This window comes from Gavialis gangeticus, unplaced genomic scaffold, assembly GCF_001723915.1.
Source record: "Gavialis gangeticus isolate Ggan-Ray unplaced genomic scaffold, GavGan_comp1, whole genome shotgun sequence".
Lineage (NCBI taxonomy): Eukaryota > Metazoa > Chordata > Crocodylia > Gavialidae > Gavialis > Gavialis gangeticus.
The window spans coordinates 334,041-347,037 of NW_017728980.1; positions in this window are offsets into that span (position 1 = coordinate 334,041).

Sequence of the window (12,997 nt, forward strand, 5' to 3'; positions counted from 1 at the left end):
GCCGCCGCCGCCCGGGGCCGCGCTGCGCTCCGAGTCAGACGCGCCCGTTGCCGGGCAACCAGACCCGCCCCGGGGCCGGCAACGGACCAACCGCCGAGCCGGACCCCGCCCCCTCGTACGGCCCAGCCTGCCCCTCTTTCCGGGCTTTAGGCAGCACGTGGCACGAGGCGAAGGGACCCCGGCTCGACCAGCCCCTGATTCGGGGGGCGAGGCAGTCCGAGCCCAACCCCCGCCGACCTGCGGCTGCTCCTCTGGAGGAGAAATATGCCGGCCCGCGGCTGCCCTGGCCCTCGGCACCTCTCACCTTTCCCCCTTCCAGTCCCGCCAGGGCAGGGGACGCAGACCAGACCGCCTGGCCCCGGCGGGGAGTCGAAGCTCAGGTACGGTTCTCCCAGCTGCCAGGGGGAAAAGGGCCGCGGGCCATTCCAGCGTTGCTGGGCCTGGGCCTGGGCCTGGGCCTGGGCCTGGCAGGGGCGTTTTCACTGCTGAGGCGGTGCTGCGCCATGTTCTGCTGCGCCGCATGGGTGCAGCTGGTGCAGCTCCCGCTGGCCCCCCCAGTCTCTGGTGCACAGCTGGGTTGGGCAGCAGCTGTGCCAGTTGTGCCCGCATGGCCTGAAGCAGCAAATGGGAGCACAATGCAGCGTGCAGGGAGAGGGTATCTGGGAGCCGGGCATCATCCAGGCCCAGGTGAATTGAATGCCCTGCTGTTTTCTCCTCTCTTCTCTGCACCCACTCCCCTGCAGGCAGAGTGTGGCAATGCAGCAGGGCACTGACCTGACCACGTGCTGGGGACTCGGGGTGAGTCAGGATGTCTGCAAGGAGAAGGGGGAACATAACTTGTTTTCCTTGCCCTTGGATCAGGGGTGGGCAATTACTTGGGCCAGGGGGCCGCTTAGGGAGTTTTGGTGAGCTGTTGCAGAGGGGGAGTGGGGGAAGGGTTGTTGCCTGACCCCACAAGAGGTCTGGATCAGACCAACAGAAGATATGACCCACAAAGTCCTTGCCTCTTGCATATTTCCTGGACTATCATCAACATCGTTCCAGCACCACCAGGAATGATCAGTGATGCTGAACCTTTTCGCCCCCATGACAGGCTGGATGAGTGGCGAAAAGACAACTTACCACCGGATCCTGCAGACAGGGTCAGTCTGCAGGCTGGATGTAGTGCGGGGTTGACACGGGGGTCGGTTTACAGGTATGATTCCACACCCATGTGTGGCCACAGCTTGGCTACATGTGTCAACTGGCCCCACATACTGGATCCAGCCTCATCTCAGCTCCACACATCAGCCCAGCCCCACATGCTGGATGTGGCTGCAGCCTGGCCTGTAGCAATTATTCTGGAAGCTTCAGCAATTTTAATGCTGCAACTGCTCCCCTGCCACAAATTTCTGGACCTATGGGGAGCCCCATGGGTTGCATGACACTGCCTCACTGGCTGGTTTTGGCCTAGCAGCCAGAGGTTGAACACCACTGACCTAGACCAATTGCAGTTTGCCTGTGACTGAAATGGTAGGACCTACTGCTCTTGGAACTGAAGTAATATGTCCTAGTTCCACCTTCCTGAATCTCTCATCTTGTATAACTACTGAGTGTAATCTAGAGACCCAGATTCATTGTGCATGTTTCCACACCTACATATGGGTATTTCCAGTGGAGGGCAGCACAGGGCTTTCAATGTTGTAGTTTCATAGACTGTTAAATAATTTTTTCAATATATTATATAGAGGTTTCCATTATACAGGAGAAAAATGCTCCCTTTGCCAAAAGTACACCAGTGATCAAAGAAGGTTTTGAAATCATATGGCAATATCACGGGTGCCACAGCAGTTTGGGCTTCTCTGTTCTCTGTGAATACGCTACTGAGTCTTAACTGCAGCCCAACCATGGCAATATTTCTTCCAACTGTGATTTTTCCCTGACAAGGCGATAAGGTGCCCATCTTCTCCCACTTCTTTACTTGACCCCAGTCCTTTCATGATGCTTCAGTTTTTAAACAGCTTAATCTCTGTTCATGGACGTGCTGCTGCGAATGATCTCTTAAGTAGGACGGGTAAGAGCAGGTTCTCAGTTCTGAGTGTGGTGATAATGAAGGGGTTTATCTTATCTTTTATTTGAAGAGCCTTTATGTGGTATCAGCGGATCTCTTAATAGATCTGATTAATTCAGATCTCTTGTTAAAGGTGACCTGTGAAAGGAAAAACGTTAGGCTTGCTGCTTACCCTGCTTGTGCATTCTATTTAGAGGTGACTCAGAAGCATTTTCCATAGTGTTTTACAGTAGAAATACCTGATTTCTGATCTGATTTAGCTGTTTTGTTTTGTTGGAGGAGTCTGCGGATGCTTGCAGAACAAGCAGGCTAGCTAGCACCATAGGTAGATTAAGTTACCGGGTGGGGGTACAGGAGATCTGGGTTTAAATCCTGGTTGGGCCAGAATCTCTGAACAAGCTTGGGTACATGTTCAGTCTCTCTGTGCCTCAATCCTGTACCATAAAATTAGTTAAGCTTACTTTGAATTGTGCAGATTTGGTACCTTGGTGCCAAATGTGCTGACTGGCCCAGTAACTGGGTGTTCCTCTGGAAATCTTCCCTTGGATGTGGCTTTCATATAATGATGGCTACAGTAGTGTAAACGTGTTACCCCAGGATGAAAATGTTTCAGCCAAGTAAGGCAAATCCTTAAACCAGAGTACCTTTGCCCAGTCCAATGGAGAATTATCCTTAAATGAATCAAAGGTAAAACCACCCATCAGTCACATTGGTGTGGTTGTCATCTATATGCAGCTTATTCTGGGACAGCTGTTTACTCAGTGCAAACAAGTGATTACTTGCTTCATTGCTAACTAATGAAAAGACTCAATAACAGAAACACAAACACAGTTCAGGCTACCCCAAAATAAGCTGCACATATGTGTATTACAAACCCCAGTGTGCTGCACACAAGTGTGTGAAATGAGCATGAGTTAGACCAGGGTGTATACCCACCATTCTGTCCACACTGATAAATATATTTATTACATTTTTAATCAAGGGTCCATAGCCCATAAGCTTCTGCTTTATCATTAACTAAGGGGCTTAATCTATTTTAAAATAAACTAAACATAAAATATCACCTCTTTAAGACACATGCCCTATAACTTTTGGAATATGGGGAAAGTCTTACATTTTTAATTTCCAGGTAAACTTGCTCATACTTTCCCTTTTTAACCCAGGTGGGGCAGTGGCCATAAATAGCTTTATTTTACGATATTCATTTTTTAATGGCCAGCCCCTATTTGAAATCATCAGTTAGAAAAACTTGCTAGCAGACTTTTGAGCTCCTTTTCCTCATCGCCCACTTCCGCAGTACTTAGGAGCTTCATCCTGCAAACTGTTTTTGTGGGCAGCTCTCCACAGCCTTGCAGAGCTCTTTTGAAGTCAGTGGACTTCTGCCTGGGTCTGGGGCTTTGCTTGCGAACTATAATATGCAGGATTATGCACACGTTGAAGATGCTATCCTGTCCTCTTAGGAGACTTAAAAGCCTGAGGGTGTGAGAAGCAAAATGCTGAAATATGTATAGCAGTTCACAGAAGTCGGCATACTGAGGCTGGAGTAGTCAACAAGCTAACCCGGAATAAGTCCACTGTCTTAACTATAAACAAGCTGTGAACATGTGATGTGACTCTTGAGTGATGAAGCCCTGTCCCAAACTGTGGCAAATATACCCTGTGTGTGAATCAGGTAGAGGTTTTTCACATCCTTTTGAGGACTTTCCTGTTCCTGCTGATCCCATTGCTTTTTCAGAATGCCTGGCATGCTTGCTTGTACACAGCTGCCCTGCAGTGTTTTGCTCCAGGAGGATGCCTTGGGCTTCACCTTGAAGTTCTTGTGACATTGCCTAAATTGGGATTGCCTGGGGTTTCCAATAGGCTGTACCAAGGAGAGCAGTGTGATTTTTTTTTTTTTAAGCCCTGTCTTTCAGGTGGCTCCTTGTAGCCCAGAGTTTTGCACCTATCTCTGATCAGGTTCACAACCTTTCTTTCAAGAACCAAAGAGTAGTCAGACAAGGTTCTTTGGGTAAATCTGATACCTTTTTATTAGACCAACTCAAATAGTTGGAAAAAAAATCTTAGCAAGCTATCAGGCACCAACACCCTTCATCAGCATAAGGAAACATCTGCAGATGGTCCTGCTCTTCCAGGATGCAGCAGTAAAGCAGCCAGAGGCCAGTACATATGCAAGAAAGAGTAGTCAAGTCATTAACAACCCAGCAGGCAGAATCAGTGCTCCCAACCCAGCAGGTAAGTGGTTAAGGCACGTTCTCCAGATTAAGTCCCTATTCTGCTTGAAGGGGTTTGTACTTGCATTTCCCAGGTGAGTGTTTTTTACCCCCAGCCTGCAGGATATTCTGGGATGGAACTCTTCCAACATCCCGCTGAAGTTGGCCCATTTTGCTTTTGTATTAGGCCAGGGGAGTGTGAAAGGATAAATGAAGCTATAAAAGAGCTGTATGACGGCTCAAAGCTCCAGTATGAAACTGGAGATAGGCCTGTTGAGAGTCTCTGGGTTAGGATCAGAGGAGAGCAACAAGGGTGATGTTGTGGTGGGTGTCTGCTATAGACCACCAGACCAGGAGGATGAGGTAGATGAGGCTTTCTTCAGTCAATTAGAGGAAGTTTTCCAATTACAGACCCTGGTTCTCCTGGGGGACTTCAGTCAGCCTGACATCTTCTGGGAGGGAAGTACAGCAGTGCACAGGCAATCCAGGAAATTTTTGGAGAGTGATGGGGACAACTTTCTTGTTCAAGTGTTGGAGAGGCCAAGAAGAGGCTGTGCTTTTCTTGAGCTGCTGCTCACTAACTGGGAAGAATTGGTGGGGAATATAGTAGTGGATGGCACCTTGGGCAGCAGCATCCATGAGATGATTGAGTTCGTGATCCTAAGAAAAGGAAGGAAGGAGAGAAGCAGAGTAAGGACCCAGGACTTCAGAAAAGCAGACTTCAACTCACTCGGAACTCATGGGCAGGATCCCTTCTGGGAGGCCGGTCTGAGGAGGAGAGCTGGCTGTACTTTAAAGAAGTCTTACCGAGGACACAGCAGCAAACCATCTTGATGTGCACAAAGGCTAGCAAGTAGGGCAGAAGACAAGCTTGGCTTATCAGGGAACTCTTTAATAAACTAAAACACAAAAAGGAAGCTTATAAGAAGTGGAACCTTGGAGAAATAACTAGGGAGGTGTATAAGAGCATTGCTCAGGCACGCAGGGATGAAATTGGAAAAGCCAAAGCACAACTGGAGTTGCAGCTAGGGTTTCTACAAGTATGTCAGCAAGAAGAGGAAGATTAGGGAAAGTGTGGATCCCTTACTGAATGGGAGAGGTAACCTAGTGACAGGTGATGCAGAAAAGACTGAAGTACTCAATGCCTTTTTCTACCTCAGTCTTCACAGGCAAGATCAGCTCCCAGACTACTGCACTGGGCAACACAGCTTGGGGAGGAGGTGAGCAGCCAACAGTGGCAAAAGAACAGTTTGGAGACTGTTTAGAAAAGCTGGATGTGTACAAGTCCATGGGGGGGAGAGGATGCAACCAAGGGTGCTGAGGGAGTTGGCCGATGTGGTTGCTGATCAAACAGACATAGCCCTGCTCTCCCTGCCCATCCAGCTTGGCATCAAGGAGAACACTACAGAGAAACAAAGTGCACCTCCTGCAAGGAAGTGATGGATCCAAGCGGCAGGCTGTCACCTTTACAGAGCGATCAACCCCTTGTGCACTCCCTGCTGCCAGTTACCTGGACAAATCCAACTGGAAGCAAGGGCTGTGTATGCCCCTCAGAGCCCATATAGAAAGCCCTGTGCCAGTTTGCAATGAAAGCTGGGAGCGTGCAGCTGGTACATATCCATATTCAGGATGGTGTTTGCTTCATTTGCAACCAGCACGAGGGACAAGAGAGCCACATCCCACATGCAGAGGGCCCTGATCTGCACTGGGCTCTGTTCCCAATGCTGGAGGGGTGTCCTAGCCAATGTGGGAGATGCCAGGTCTGTGCAGGCTCCTGGCACTGGAGTGACATAGTCAGCCAAGCCAGCAAGTCAGGGATGCAGAGGAAGAAGTTGTGTGACTGATCTGTGCCTCTCCTTGCTTGTGTGCTGCTCCCCCTGGCCCTGTTTCTCAGGACAGAGTCTTGTCACTGGATTCCAGCACCCATGATGTTGATGTCTTCCCATTCAGTGATGCTGCCCCACCCTGGCTGCAAGGCCACTGTCACTGACCTGTGCCATGCATGGGCAGAATAGCCTTGTGAGTACCGACTGTGTCCCCTCTACAACACCCACTGAATGGGAAGACATCAACGTCATGGGTGGGTGCACGGGGGCGCAGGGGAGCAGCTGTGTTTATTCTAATGGGTGCACGGTTTCTTAATGTGGTTTAATGTGTGATGGAAAGTTATATGCTAGATGATGTGTATCTATATAACTACATAAAATATATAACTTTTTTTTTTAAGTTGCCCATACACCTGCCAGGAGCTGGGAGACTCCTCTAGCTTGCTCCTGCGGCCATATGATTGAGGGCAAGCGAAACCTGGCGGCATCTGAACCCCACGTCTCCTGCACGTAGGATGCCTGCCAAATGATTTAGAAGCGTCTGAAGCCCAAGACAGGGGTGGAGGATGTTTGCTGGTAATAGGGTCACATGTGGTTATTGAATTTGGAATTGATTTGGCTGATTTGGCTTGGAAAACGAAAATTTTTATCCAAAAAAAAAAAAAAAAGCCTGGTGAGGGCGGGTGCCTGAGGCAGAGGCTCCCAGAAAGCAGCTTTCTGAGTAGGGTCCACCTGAGCTGGGTATCAGGAAATGCCAAAAAGATAGAAATCATCCCGGGGGCTGGGTGAGGCGCTAGATTCCACTCAGACGCCTGAGCTAGGTCAGCCCTTTCTCATGGAAAAACAGGGAGAGTTCTGCCTCTTGAATGCAGCCATTGATGCCCTGCCTGTGTCCAAACCCTTGCCTGAAGCAGGGATGTGGAGCAGAAAGTTGAGCTGAGGTTTCCTGTCCTAGGAGAGTGCCCCCACTCTCGTAGGAGAGTGCCTGGATAGTCTGGGATGAGGCACTCCTCTCCCACTGGAGGTGTTTCTCCCTCTGTGCGTAATAGTTCTAGCAGGGGGTAGAATCCTGCTCCCCCACCTCACCAAGTGACCTAACCACTAGGCCAGCTGCCCTCTGCCCCGATGACTATTTAATGCAGAGTGGAACAGCTCCCATCGGAGAAGCAGTTACCCCTCCACAGTGCTCTGTATCTAGGAATTGGGCACTCTGTTCCACTGTAGCTCGGGCAGAGCATGGAGATGACAACAGGTCTTTTCCCTACTGCCAGAGGAGCACAGGACATTAACTCACATGCCTGCTTGCCCCCAGTGTCTAGACATGGTTGTCAGAGCCTAGGTCAACTTCTTGGGAGTTTGCCAGAAGGAAGGATGGATTTGCTGATGTGCTGACCTGGGAAGGCTGTTGTCTTCAGTTCAGTATTGGTCATGTCTGAGTCCTTAGAAAGTGTCTCAATGTTAGTGTGAACTGCCACAGTGCCCCCCGCCCCCAACTCCTCCATGTTTGCAAGCCTCACCTTGTTATTGACACCGAAGATGCAGGATAATATCTTGTAATGGGTTCATGAGACCCTTCATGTGCCTGAATTGGTTTCTCTCTCATGTCTTTGTGAACTGCTTAAGAACTGTGCACTTGGATCGGCACTGGGGCTGTTCACAGCCATGTCGTCAGGCTGCCATTTCCCCCGCAAACCTCTGATAACATGCCCTTATTTTGTTGGCTTGACCTGAGTGTCCACAGAATTTCTATCTCACCCCAGATGCTGGTGAGGTCAGTTATCTCCTCCAGGGTTCAGTTGTTGCCGTGCTCAATCTCATCAGATTGGGAGGCCACAGTACAGTGAAGCAGGCTGGTTGTATAGACCGTGTGAGATTGGCAGTGATGGGAGGATACAGGCTACAATACTGTTGTCAGGTGGCAAGCAAGCAAATGGCTAGCTAGTTGCTGTGCAGGGTGATTTGCAAATTGGGGTGAGGGCACTTGGTACCTGGGAAGTAGTTTGGCAACCAGGGCTAGAGTGACTAGATAGAGCCAGAGTCTGGCTGAAACAGTGCAACCTAGGATACCTGGAGGGTGGACTGCTCCACCAGCCCTGGGAGTTATCATGGCACAAGGAAACAGATGCTCTCAGAGTTAAGGTGCAACGACATGACTACCTCTGCTCATGCCACCTCTTTTGGCCACTTAAGGCATGACAAGGAGCACTGAGGTCTGTTTCCTTGGGCTCTGTGCCGCTATAAAAAAATTAACGGTAGCACAAGGGCAGCACATTGAGTGACATCTGCATCCATCCTTGACCCTCAGTCCACCTCTTCCTCTCCCTCCTGTTTCGCAGAAGCAAACCAAGTCTCATGCTGGGGTCTGGAGCAGAAAGTATTTCTGTCCCTGACATCAGCAGGTCTGAGTAAATGCAAAGCACAGGTCTGCTGAGGAAAAAACATAGTAGGCCAGAGCAGAGCTACATACCAAGGGGCATGGGGAAGGCTGCAAAAAAGCTTTATATGCTTCATTTTTGTCATTTTCATAGTAGTTTCATAGTAGCTAGGGTCAGGAGGGACCTGAACAGATCATCTAGCCTGCCGCAGGCAGGAATGAATGCTGGGTTCACAAGACCCCAGACAGGTGGGTGGGTTCACGCTAACGTTGACCGGAGGTTGTCCAACCTCTTGAATTTGCCCAAGGTAGGAGTGAGGACCACTTCCCTGGGAAGTTGGTTCCAGATTTTGGCCACCCTAACTATAAAATATTGCCTTCTGATCTCTAACCTAAACCTATTCTCCATCAGCTTATTACCATTGTACCTCGTCACCCCAGGTGGTGCTGGGGAGAAAAGGGCTCTACCTATTTGCTGTTGATCTCCCCTGATGAGTTTGTAGGGAGCCACCAGGTCCCCCCTCAGCCTCCTCTTGCTGAGGCTGAACAGGTTCAGGTCCCTCAGTCTCTCCTCATAGGGCCTGTCGTGCTGCCCTCTCACCAAGCACGTGGCCCTCCTCTGAACCCTCTCCAGGTTGGCCACATCCCTTTTGAAGTGCGGTGCCCAGTACTGGGCACAGTACTTCAACTGTGGCCTGACTAACCATTTTCTGAGTTAGTGCTGTGGTGAAAAGCAGCCCCTGTTGGTTTTCTAACTTAGGATGCTTGACTAAAGAGTGTAAACCATTTCTGTTTAATTGGGGATCTCTGATAAATATTCTGACTACTATAAAATCCTAGAGTTACAGAAACATAAGGCTGGAAGGGACCTCAGGACGCTATCTAGTCCAGCCCCCCTGCACAAAGCAGGATCATCCATCATAACCATCCTGTCTAACCTGCCCTTAAAAACTTCCAAAGATGGAGCTTCCACAACCGCTCTAGGTAGGCTGTTCCAATGCTATCACCCTCAGGGTGAGAGAGTTTTTCCTGATCTCTAACCCAAATTTTCCGTGCTGCAACTTAAAACTGTTGTTCCTTGTCCTGTCCCCTGCAGCCATAGAGAATAATTTTTCTCTGTCCCTGTTGTAACCAGTCACTGCTCGCCACCCTGCTGTCACCACCACTGCCAGCTTCTGTGAGCGGTCACCACTCGTCACCCCGCTGCCAACGCTGCCACCCACAAACTCTGTGCCCCCAGTCTCAGGAGGCACCAGTCACCCATGCAAGTAACTATAGAAATTGTTATTTATACACTTGATATCATTATGCTCAGTAATCTCAAGTGGCAACGCACAAGGGGTGCCCCTAAGCGCTGGTGCACCCCCTGATAGGCTACGCTCCCTGCTTAGGCAACGGGCAGGGCGGGAGTGCCGGCTGGGGAGTGCTGGATGAAGCACCACGGCCACTTCCGGGAGCGAGATTGGCTGCGGAGGGACTGTTTGCTGTGCCCCCCCAACTTAAGTGGCACCAGTTGCCCATGTTAATCTCAGCTGATATTTGGTTATCCCTGTCAAATATTCCTTTTCACTTTATAGGGTTTTCCAATTGGAAGCCTAGGAGAACCTCATATATGCATCAGATATTGGGGTGGACCATGGTCAACATCAGAAGAATGAAGCAGAGCTCCACAATTAGCTTGGTTATGAAACATGATAAAAGAGATGGAACAAGTTTCTGGAAGGGATAGGAAGACAGGGAAATTCTTTCTTTCCAGTTGGGGTGTCTGATGGTTGGATTTGTGTTTGTGGTCCCAGGTTGCAGTATGGAGGGCACATCTACACAAGGCGCTACAAGTGCAGTAGACTAATTCTACTGCACATTAGTGTGGCAGGAAAAACCCATGCTAATGCACTAATGTGCAGTAGAAAACGTGTGCCAGCTACTGAGCAGTAGCACCGATGTGCTATAATTACGGCTCATTAATGAATGTGTAGATGCACCCAGAGTGGAGGATATTGGATTATTCCAGACTTCTGGGCTTTGCAGGTCACCACGTGTGTCCAGGAAGGATATTTTATTCTTCTCCTGTAGCTACGAATGGCACATTTTGATTCACCTTCCTCAGAAGCATTAGAAGTTAGCTGTAGCCAAGGCTGAAGTTGTAACTGGGGGTGTTGTTGATGCTTCTACTGGTACTTAGAACAAATGAAGACGCTTGCCCCTCTGCTGAGGAGATCAGTCACTACATTTAGAATCAGGAATATTTACCCCACGGTCACTGGAATGGGCTTTGCGGGGGGAGGGAGTTTCCCTGCCTTCTGCCTAAAACAACACAGTCAACCTTGTTGCATGTCAACAAGACATAACATGCTAACCTGCCACAGTAGCCACTGTCATGCTGCTTCAAGGACTGTTAAAATGCACTCCAAAAATCCAGAAGAAGTAATCAAAAACACAAATACAGGAAGGTGGACAACTGGCTAGATATCAGCTGTGGGTGGCGGTACCGCTTCCAGTCAGGCTGTGAGAGAAACCAGGAAACCTGTGCACTGAATTGGGAAGCAGGTGCCTACGCTCAGAAGACAGTTCTGGGTTAGGGAGCCCACATACACGAAGTCCTTCCCTCAGCCCTGACATGGGCAGCTGATGCCTCCAGTTCAAGGTAAGGAGTTTGCAGTCATTTGTCTTCAGGGTTTTCCCCTCAGTCAGCTCCAGGCAGTGTTGTCCTGTTTGGGTGTCCTGTTCTGCCCAGCTCCTGGTGTACCATACAGGGAGCCTGGGCCCCTGACTCCTGGGGGTCCCAGCACCTAGGATTTAGGCGTTGTGGCACCATCCCTGTCAGTACACAAGTCCTTTTTTGGATCTAAATCCTAAACGTCCAAATCCTAACTAGTTTCTATGCGTCGCCCAAATCTAGAATTGTGCTTCTCAGAGACCTTGCTCTGCCTGGCACCCTCTCCCCAATATTGGTCTGTGCCTCCGCTTTGTGCCTGAAGTGCTCCAGGCAGTTCAAGCTCTGCATCTGCATGTGTGCCAAGTGACTTACACTGACAGTGTGAGTAGCTCAGCACCTGCCTCTCCCCAGGATCTACAAGGCAGGGGACAGTGACCCCCGCTCCGAAGCCCACTGCAGGTGAGAGAGCAGCTTGGTGCAGAGGACGAGGACCATCCTTCAGGCCTGGGAGTTGTGAGTTGCAGGGGAAAAGGATTCCCACAAGGGAGGGGGAGTCCCCCCTGGTTAGTTAAGGGCTCCTGAAAGTGAAAGTCCCACTGGAAGGGCCCCCCTGAAGTTGCCAGCCTCCTTGAAGGGCTTGGGGAAAAAGCACAAGGGCGTTGGGGTTTCCCCTTGGGATTAAGTTTATCTTTGAGGTTCTTGTGCCATAAGTGGTGTGATGTTGTCTTATATTTTGTGAACTCTCATGTTTGTAAACTAGTAGATGAGTAGAGTCCTAGGACTCTGCTGGGACCCCCTTTTGCTATTATTTCACCTGTTTATTGTATTTTTGTGGCTTATTTATTGTTCACCTATACTTATCTATAGTTTATCTGTTGCCTATCTATGTTTATTTTAGGGTTTAGGTGTTTCAGATCAGATACTTACTTACCTGTGACTTACCTGTATCTGGAGCACTGGTATAAGGTCATATAGCATTTACCCAGAGGGTATTGTTTATGTTATTTGTTTAGATAGATAGATATGTTTATATCTATGTTTCTTTTCCTTGTGATACGTTAATGTAAATAAATTTGTATATAGTTAGGTCCCTGACTGTCCTGGCTGGGTTTGGAGGGATGGAGGAAACTGAGCGGTCTGCAGTTTCCCCAAAGCATACCTGCCAGCTAACAATTCCCTTCAATTGGAAAAGGGAAGTATATACCCGAGTACACCTGGGCTACACTGACATTTTATCTAAAGCACAGATCATGGACAGGAAACACTAGGCCAGAATCACACTCCTGTGTTCTCTGACTGGGCCAACAAACCTTTAATTAGTCCTTACTGTAGAAGAGCTTTCAGAGAACGGGTGAAGATGCTCCTCACCTACCCCTGCACAGCCACAGCTGGACAGGGAAGGCTGGGACACGTTCCAGGGAGATGGGAGACAGGGATTTGAACTTCCTCAGGAAGAAGAAAACTGAAACCATGGTCTCCTGCATCATGGGGAGGCTGAGTTATGAGGAGAGAGACACCAGCCCCTCCTCCTGCAGCTGTCTGGAAGTTCAGCTCTCAAGAGAGGCAATGGGCACCTACTGCCGGGAAGGGCTCCAGGCTGGGAACTCTGAGCATGGAGGGGTTCCCTGAAGCTCAGAGCACAACACCTGCATCCCAGGCAGGATGGAGTAAAAGACTCATTCTGCTCCCTAGCGCTCCCACACTGGCTGCCTTCAGCCCTGTGCATCACCTGGGGCATGGCAAGGCACTGGGCCCTTCACGGCAGCCTGGGAATCCCTGACACTACAGCAAGGTCACCTGACAGAAAGAAGCTGAGCTCCCAGGCAGCAAAGCTTAAGTCAGCACTACCCACCAGACCTGGTCTGCTCCTAGCTGCTGCTG